This window comes from Equus caballus, chromosome 9 (genome assembly GCF_041296265.1).
Source record: "Equus caballus isolate H_3958 breed thoroughbred chromosome 9, TB-T2T, whole genome shotgun sequence".
NCBI classification, from domain to species: Eukaryota; Metazoa; Chordata; class Mammalia; order Perissodactyla; family Equidae; genus Equus; species Equus caballus.
The window spans coordinates 92582396-92591932 of NC_091692.1; positions in this window are offsets into that span (position 1 = coordinate 92582396).

Genomic DNA, 9537 nt, shown 5'->3' on the forward strand with positions numbered 1-9537 from the left:
TACCTTTCCATTTGCATGAGTCAAGTCTCTTTTGGTTTGGTGCCTGTGCTCCACAACATTGCTTCTCTGTGCAATTTCATATTTTATGCACTATGAATATCATGCCCAGAAGCTCACAATCTTTCACTGCAATGTAGCAGGTGACACAAATAGAATTTGTTACAAAGGAAAACAAACCTAAAAACAGGTCACTGTTGAATTAATAACAAAGGGTCAAAAGTCTTGTGGGAGAAAGATGAAAACTTATAGGTTGGGAAATAACATTATTTTGTACCATTATTGTATACCTTATAGAAGGAGGTCACACATTTAATACCGTATCAATCGCATTTTGTATATGAAAAGACTGACATTCAGAAAGGAATGCTTTGTCCTGAATTTCACTCAGTGTTGGATGCTAAATGCATAAGTTGGAATTCATATCCAGGTCTTTACACCTCCATTTCTGAGTAGGATGGACTAATTATGGCAGGCCATCACTCACATTGCAACAAGCACAGATAAATATGCAGAAATATAGATAAATTACCAAATTTAATTGTTTACAATTATTGGATACTTAGGGAAACAGAACTATATGAACTAAAATTCCAGAGTAGGAACAGCTCCTCCTAGGTGAGCTAAGATCCCCTGCTGTTTTCTTTTGGGGGGGGGGGGGCATCTTCTGATTCTGACTATAGACTTACCAGAAGTAAAGGACACTACATGGGAAATCAGCCAGTGGAGGTTCTGATGGCTGCATATGCTGCCATGAGCAACCGGAGCCAAAGGACTTCCAGTAAGTTCTGCAGCTGCACAGCAGGCAGGGCTGAGCTGGGAACACAGTGTGAAATCACAGAAGACCTGGGAGAAGGGAGTCCTGTTAGAGGGAGGCGCCTGCAAGGAGCACAAGAACCTTGCCAGAATTTGAACCTGCATGCAGCAGAAGAATATAAAGATAAATGAAAAATCTCTAAAGTGCAGAATTCTCAGGACTTGAGGTAGAGACAGACCAGGCTCTCAAACAAAAGCCCAAAGTGTGGTACTTGAGATGGTACAGAGTTAAAAGAGTATAAGCTAGAGATACAATGAGACCACCTAAAACTGTGATTCAATCTTGACCCAACTCAGACCCTCCCCTGGTCTCTCTGGGAAACAGAGGAAAGTGTGACTCTTCTCTGGAGGAGATAACTTAAGCTTCACACTGTAGATTTCTTCTATGTACAATGCTAGGCAAAAATTTATATATATATATGTGTGTGTGTGTGTGTGTGTGTGGAAGCAGAAGAACGTAACTGATAACTAAGAAAAGAAGAAAAAGATAGTAATGCAGATCCACTTGTAATCCATTGAATAGCAGAAAAGGACTTTAATACAACTATTAAAAGTGAGACAATAGAAAAACAATATTTAAAAGAAAACTGAAATAGATATTCGAGACCCCAAAACTAAAAAGCCTAAAATTAAGGACTCATTGGATGAAAGGACTAGGAAAGCTCAATCAAAAAGTTTCAAACTGACATACAGAAAGAAAAAAAAATAGGAAGTAAAAAGCAGAATTTCAGAGATGTCTGGGACATAGTTGAATGCTCTAATGTTTCTATAGAACATGTATTAGATACATGTGTATTGAACACATGTTAGATACAAAATGTGAAGAAATAGGGTCCAGAGATGTTCAAAAAGTGATGAAAAATATCAACCCACAAATTCAAGAAGCTTCATAAACTCCACGCTCATGAAACACAAAGGAAAACCTCACCAAGGCACATTCCAATCAAACTGCTCAAATTAAAGATAATGAGAAAAAATCATTAAATCAGCTGGAGGAAAAAACACATCATCTTTCTTAGGGCAACAATGATGATGATGGCTGACCTTGCAACAATAACAACAGAGATGGAAGTGAGAGAATATGATGATGTCTTTAAAAGTGAAGAAAAAATATCATCCAAGAATTCCAAACCCAGCCATTATATTTATCTGGCTGTATTTATAAAGAATATGAGTTGACATTTTTTGTTTTTTCTTTATTTTTTTGAAGGATATCCCAAGGGGGCGTGTTCTCATGTCTTTTATACCGTAAGTCCTGGGTTTGTGTTCATACCAGGGATAGGGTCTTTAAGAAGATCCAGACTCCTCTCCACCGCTTCATTCAGACTTTCCCAAGAGAAACAAGTACATGTGTGGTCTGTCAGGTTAAAGGTTCTGACCTGGCCACATTTAAAGTGTGAGGTGTCAGTAATTGAAAAGGTGATGCATACATATCTGTATTTTTCTTCTTTCTCTTCCAAGATTATTTCCTTTCCTGCACCTAAGCTTAAAAAATAATATGTTGGGGCCGGCCTCATGGCCAAGTGGTTAAGTACATGCACTCTGCTTAGGCAGCCCAGGGTTTTGCTCATTCTGATCCTGGCCGTGGACCTGGCACTGAACATCAGGACATGCTGAAGTGGCATCCCACACAGCACAACTAGGACCTGCAACTAGAATATACACTTATGTACTGGGGGGCTTTTGGAAGAAGAAGAAGAAGAAAAGAAAATTGGCAACGGATGTTAACTCAGGTATCAATCTAACATCATCATCATCATCATCATCATCATCATCATCATCATCATCATCACATGTAGCTCCCAAATCTACCTTGTGGGCAGTTGAGTACACATGGCATCTCTCCAGCTTCTTTGTTTCTTTCATATCGTCAGATAGAGTATAGAAAGTTCTCAAAACATTGGTTTGGTTTTCTTGAGCTTAAGAAATGTGTTCCTGAATCTCTTGGAAGATATTTTCAAAAACAAGGAAAACACAAGGAAAACAAATGAGGGAGAGGCATTACAATCACATGTGGGGGTAGCCTAGAAGTTTAATTCTATTTTCCTTTGTCAAAATACTGGTAGAAATTAGAAGTTAGCCATCAACTTTAACTTCAGCCAAGAGCTGGGCCTTCCAGGGGCTGGTAGATGACAAGAGACTTTCACATATTGAGGTATATGGGGTAACTATCGGGTTCAAAACTGATGTGGCTTGAATAAAGCAGCCTGACTTATGGTCTATCAAACATTCATTGCATGTCTGCTCTGACTATAAAGTAAAGAATGCACTCCCTTAAGAATGCCTGCTTTCCTTCCTACACCGTATTGGTCACACCCTATTGATACGCCCATGTTAATCTCTTCCCCGTTACTAGTTCTTTTCCAAACATCAGGGTTACACTGACCTGCTAATTTGTAACTGAATCTCTCTTTGAAACTTTGATGAACATGTATCTTGGGCGTGTTTAATGTATGTTCTTTGTTCTAAAAAGGTGCAAGACTTTCCTGAAAATCGTGCTTCTCCCAAATGCTTTTTTCCTTTGTGGAAAAGGTCTTCCCAGATTATAACCCTAAATCTAGCTCAAATAAAACTCACGTATCTCTCTTATCTATAGAATGCCTATTGGTTATTTTGCTTCCACATGGACACTCCTGTGACTGCTGCTCCAGGAGAATTCAGAAAGCAGCTTGAGTGTAGGTCTTACATGTGTAACTGCTTGTAACAGGGACATTCCAGGTGAAAGCCAGGGAGACCCGCTGCCTCTCTGGTGTCTGATGGGGCAAAAGTCACTCAAAAGATTAGATTTATTTCTTTATTTTTGGTTTCTCAGGGTCTTGTTTGATTGCTTGTTTGTTCAATTTTGGGAAAACGTTCAGGACAGAATCTATCACTTGAGGATCTCTTATATTTTATCCGAACCTCTTTGTGTAACTTCATGTTAAAATTTCTTTATAGCAGGGGACTATGGAGTGTCATTAGTCCAATACGTTACATATCCTCAAGAAAGCGCATTAGGGTCTGTATAAAATGACGTGGGATTGTCATCATGTCAATAATGTGGATCTTTAGCAGAGTTTAGTTTTCATGTGTGAAAGGCTCTGGAACCAATTTCCAAAGTATGTGTGTTGGGGTGGTTTGCCCCACCACCCAGTAATTCTCTGATGCCAGCTGGTGACCCACAATTCAACTCAAGTCTGACATTATCTACCTGGAGATAGTAACAGATTCCACAGGTTAAGGGCTCTGTCCTACAAAACCACCCTTCACTTCAGATGCCAATCGCAAGCCCAGGTTGTTACCTGTGCTTCTGACCAACTGGCTACAGATTGGAGGTTCCCACAACGCCCTCCTTGGGTTGAGCTAATTTGCTAGTGCAACTAATGGGACTCAGGAAACCTGTTTACTCACTAGATTACTGGTTTATTGCAAAGGATATTAAAGGATATGAGTCAATAGCCAGATGAAAAGATATACAGGGCGACGTCTTGAACACAGGAACTCTTGGTGGAGTTTAGGGCCTGGCACTGTGGCATGTGGATATGTTCTGGTTCACTAACCTGGAAGTTCTCTGAACCCTGTCCTTTTGGGGTTTTATGGAGGCTTCATTACACAGGCATGATTCATTAAATCGTCATTGGCCATTAGTGGTTGAACTCAATCTTCATTCCTTCCCCCTTCCCCAGAGGTCAGAAGTTGAGGCTGAAAGTTCCAACCCTTTAATATGATTGGTTCCACTGGCAACCAGCCCCATCCTTAAATGCTTTTCAAAAATCACCTTATTAACATAACATAAGACACATCCTACGCTCTCATCACTTAGGAAATTCCAAGGTTTTAGGAGCTCTGTGCCAGAAACTGGGACAAAGGCAAAATACATATTTTTATTATAAATCACAATATCACAATAAGTTATGTTCCAAGTGATAAATAAGGATGAGAAGATGCTAATATTCACTAAGGGACAGTAGAGATCTAGACTCCAGCAGGGGAGTGGAGCACTGATGAGATTAGAGGTTCTAAGTGTGTATGAGGAGGTCAGCGAAGGTCAGGGGAATCTTGGAAGCAAGGGATTTGTTAGTGATGACCTGCCATCAACTCAACATAGTCTCAGCCACCAGCCTAGCTTACAGAGTTAGACGGATACTTAGAGGAGGCTAGAACAGACAAAAATCACTAAAATTAATAATTTTGAACTCATGTTTCAACATCAAGCCTTAATCAAATGGGATCGCCAGAACTATCTATGAACTATAGGGATTTGTTTGGCTTGCACTAGAAAAAGGCTAAATCTTTCTATCCATTTCCCTCTTCCCTAAGTCCATTGGTTCCTGATTTGAGCTGTAATAGTGAAAAGCTACATCTCCCAAATGGAAGAATGCTCCAGCCCTCATGCTCCATGAGCCTTTTGGAAAAGACGAAGCAACACTAGGATTCGACAGAATATGCCATAAAGGTGCAAAAGACTTTAAGCTTTTCCTAAGCATGTCAGAAGCCCCATCGTCCCAGAAGCCTGGCCTTGACCAGTATCTGTGTTTCTCTCCCTCGTTTGTGGAGAAAATCAAGCGGGAGTTTTGAGATCATTCAGAGGCTGGCATGTGGCTGATTGTCTTAACCCCAGGGCACACCTCTCTCTCTCTCCTTCAACTTTGGTTCAGAGCAGTTTGAAATTTGAATCCGATAGCCATCTTCTCCCTTGGTGTTCCTTGGGTTTTCAGATCTTCAAAATGAAAGGTCTTAGACATCATGGATTTTAAGGCTGCTTTCTAGCTCTGTGATTCTATAGGTGCAAGAGGATTTGGTTTGAAAGAATTTGTAGTCTCCCAGAAAAGTAGTATGCAGGATGGATGATAGAAGTTATGCTGCCACATTAGGATTTGATAAATTGCTGAGTCAAAGAAGCAAAATGACAGCCACACCTGGATAGCACTGAGCAAATGGAATTTAAATTTTAAGATTTTTTTTTTATTATTTCTCATTCTCCGAAAGATTGATCTGCCACTGCAGATAGGTATTGATTGTGAGGTCAGCCAGGATTATGATTATCTAGACTGTGTTATTGTTTATCTGCTTTAGGGAGACAGAAAGAAAAAAAATATCCATTTCAGTGAATAATATCCATTGATAACGGTAAAATCAGAATATTGTTGCACCTTTATTCACATTCACTACATGAGCAACCCAAATCTATGGTGATGATTTCCCAGGAGAGAGGTGAATTGATACTATTGTGCACATTACATAAGTTCTCCAGGCGATTTGGTCAACACTTTTGAAACTGGCTTCAGTTGGCCTTAGTCCAGTAAAGCTGCTGAGAATGAAGGTTTCTATCCATCAAGACTCAGCCTTGCCTGGTCTATGAGTCTTTCAAACTAATCCTTGTAGTATACTGGTGTAAGACCTGTATAGGTCTGCCTTCTCAGACCACATTTGCCCTTGGTAAAGTCTCAGATGTGCACATGCCTCAGAGCAGCTTTCTCCTTCTATAAACCCTAGTTTGTCCTTGATTACATGAATTAATCTCTCCTTTGAATCACAGATTAAACGCTAATTCTCCAGTGGGTCAGAAATTCTGTCCTGCATCCTAGTCTACGTGTTTGGTGCTCTAATATCCTACAGCGCCTCCCAGGATCCCTGCCTGGGGAGCTGGTTGTCCCAGGACTGACAGTCCTAGTGGGCTGGTTGGGTCCTGTGTTAACTTACACTGACCTCCTCATGTAGAACTAAGGGGATATTGTGGGCCTAACTGTAGTTAATATCTCAATTCAGCCACTCTTGCTGCCAGAGCCCTCACTTAGCAGATCAGACCCATTATAGACACACCAACCTCAAGCAATCAATCACATTCCATTGGTTACTATAATGCATTCAGTCAGCCTCATCTTTGAGATTTAGCCTCATGGTGGAGCAAATAGTCTCAAGAATTATCCATTATATCCTAGAAATAATAAAACATATCTATATCCAAATGTTCTTTGCATATCTGCTTGCAAAGACTTTTTCCTGTCTGCGCTTGTTGTGAATCTTGAATCTAGAGAGATTACAATCTCAGAATTGTTTGCAAGCATGTAGGACAGTATTTATCCTTCATCCTCTTTTACCTTCCTTCCAATGTGTTACCTTGACGGAATTCTACATGATCTCATAGAAGTCTTGCTTGGTGTTTATGTCACTATAATTTTGAAAATCCTAAATGTGATGATGGTTTGAGTGGTCCCTACTATTAAGATATGGAAGTTCTCCAGACACCGTTGACCAAGCTGTGAACTTCTGTACTTGCACTACTTCCCAACTGGCCATCAGGCAATGAGGCAATCCTATTACAGTTCATCTTCTGTAATTAAGCCTGAAATTCTCAATGCTAGCTGAAATGGTCCCTGAATGGAAGGCCAGGACTCTGTTCATTAATATACATGTTTTATATATTTATGAAATATATATATATAAAATATAAATGTTTATAAATATAAATGTTTATAAAATATATATGCTATATATTTTTAATATATTAAAATATAAAATATATATATAAAGAGAGAGAGAGATTTATTTTAAGGAATTAGCTCATGAAATTGTGGAGGCTGGCAAGTCCAAAAGTCCAAAAGCTGAAGGGTAGACTGGCAGGCTGGATCGGTAGGCTTGAGACTCAGAAAAGAGCTAATGCTGAAGTTCAACGCTGAAGGCCATCTGCAGGTAGAATTCCTTTTTGCTGTGGGGAAGTCAGTTTTTTATTCTATTCAGTCCTTCAACTGATTCCATGAAGCCCACCCAGATTGTGGAGATTAATTTGCTTTATTCAAAGTGCACCAATCTAAATGTTAATCTCATCCCAAAATACCCTCATAGAAACATCTAGAATAATGTTTGACCAGAAACAATCAGAATAATGTTTGACCAAATATCTGGGCACCATGGCCCATCCTAGCTGACACATAAAATTAACCACTACACTATCTGAAAACCTACGATCTAAATTCTGAGTCTTTAAGGTCATCTTCACTGGCTCTGCTTGGGGCATGAGTGCTCTTCATGCCTTTCTTGTCAAATGATTACCCGGTCTAAATATAGTGTGTGATGCATGGTCCAATCTAGGATTTTTGCAATGAGGTCCAATGACTGCCATCTAAACTGTGTCCCTGACTACATCATGGGATTATGAAAACTCCTTCCAACATGAGTGGCATCATCGTTTGAGTTCAGAATGTCTTGTTAACACTGTGGATGCCTTTGAACGTTATTGCTAAGGGATAAGAAGATACCAGTGAAGTGTCCTTTCTCAGTTAGGATTAGAGGGAAGGAGTGGCTGTTGTTTCTGGTCCTGCTCCTTGCATTTGTTAGCTCTGAGACCTAAGGTTAATGACATTATTTCTTTGGACTTTTGTTTTCTGAGCTGTGACTTAGGAAGAAAGTACATTTCTCCAAGAGTTATTTTGGAGATCAAATGAGGGAATAAGTCTGAAGGCCCTTTGAAAATTCTACCGTGCAGTCCCCAGATGAATTACATTAAAAGTTGTCTCATGTTAAATTGCACTAAAATGTCTACTTTAGCCACTGAACTGTGAGCTGCTTAAATTCAGGTGTGAGATCTTATTCATCAACGCATCTCCAACACATAAACAGGACCCTACCATTAATATTAATTTCATGTATGTATTAATTAATTCAACTGGCAGTTATTATGTATATTCTATGTTGTAGCAACTTTGAACAGCTAGTAAATGTTTATTAAACATGTGGATTTAGCTGGCAATATTTTCTGAGACTTTTGAAAGAAGCAGATGAAAAGAGAAGTTTGGGCTTTCAGATCAGCACATGTTGATTTTGAACTTCCATTTTCTTCTAATTCTTTCTATTTTTGACATTTGAACTCATTTTTCTGCATCACCCAGTGTACTTGATAATTAGCAGTTCTAACTTCATGTCTTTGGTGCCAGAATCAAGATCTCGACATCTCTATTGTTTATGTGGCAGAAACTAGGTGCCCCTGTTTTGACAACTGACCCTCTCCCCTTTCTTTGTCCCCACTACCCCTGTGGAGCCTGGATATCTTACTATTTTGTTGCCTTGGATTTACTTTCAATTATCTCTTCTAGTAACTTGTCATCAGAACTATTAATGGATGAGGTTGGTTTTGCTATTTCATGTTCCAGTTGAGGTGCCAACGCATTAACCCTGCAGTCAGAATATGCTCCTCTATGATAATGATGGCAGTGGAAAAAACAATAGTAGTAGGTGTTTTTATATCACTTTTATTATTTTTGACTAACATGTATTATTCCTACGTGTACCAGGCAGTGTGCTAAGGACTTTATGTATACTGTTTCACACAATTGATCTAATAACCTAAGAGGGAACAACCAGGGACACCATTGTCATCATCATTTTTTGGTAAGAGATTCAGAAAGTTAAAAAATGTTCCTGGTGGTGTAGTGGTTAAGTTCGCCCTCTCCTCTCCGGGGGCCCAGGGTCCGCAGGTGTGGATCCTGGGAACGGACCTACCACAGCTCATGAAGTCATGCTGTGGCAGGCATCCCAAATATGAAATGGAGGAAGATGGGCACAGATGTTAGCTCAGAGCTAACCTTCCTCAAAAAAAAAATACCACAAAATGTTCCTAGGGTTATAATATCTGAGTGATAAAGTGGAACTTGAACCTAGACTTGTCTGAATCCCAAACTCATGCTTACAGCCACTTTATGGTTTATTTGTAATTGCTCATAACGTCTGCCCCTAAAGCCCTATCAT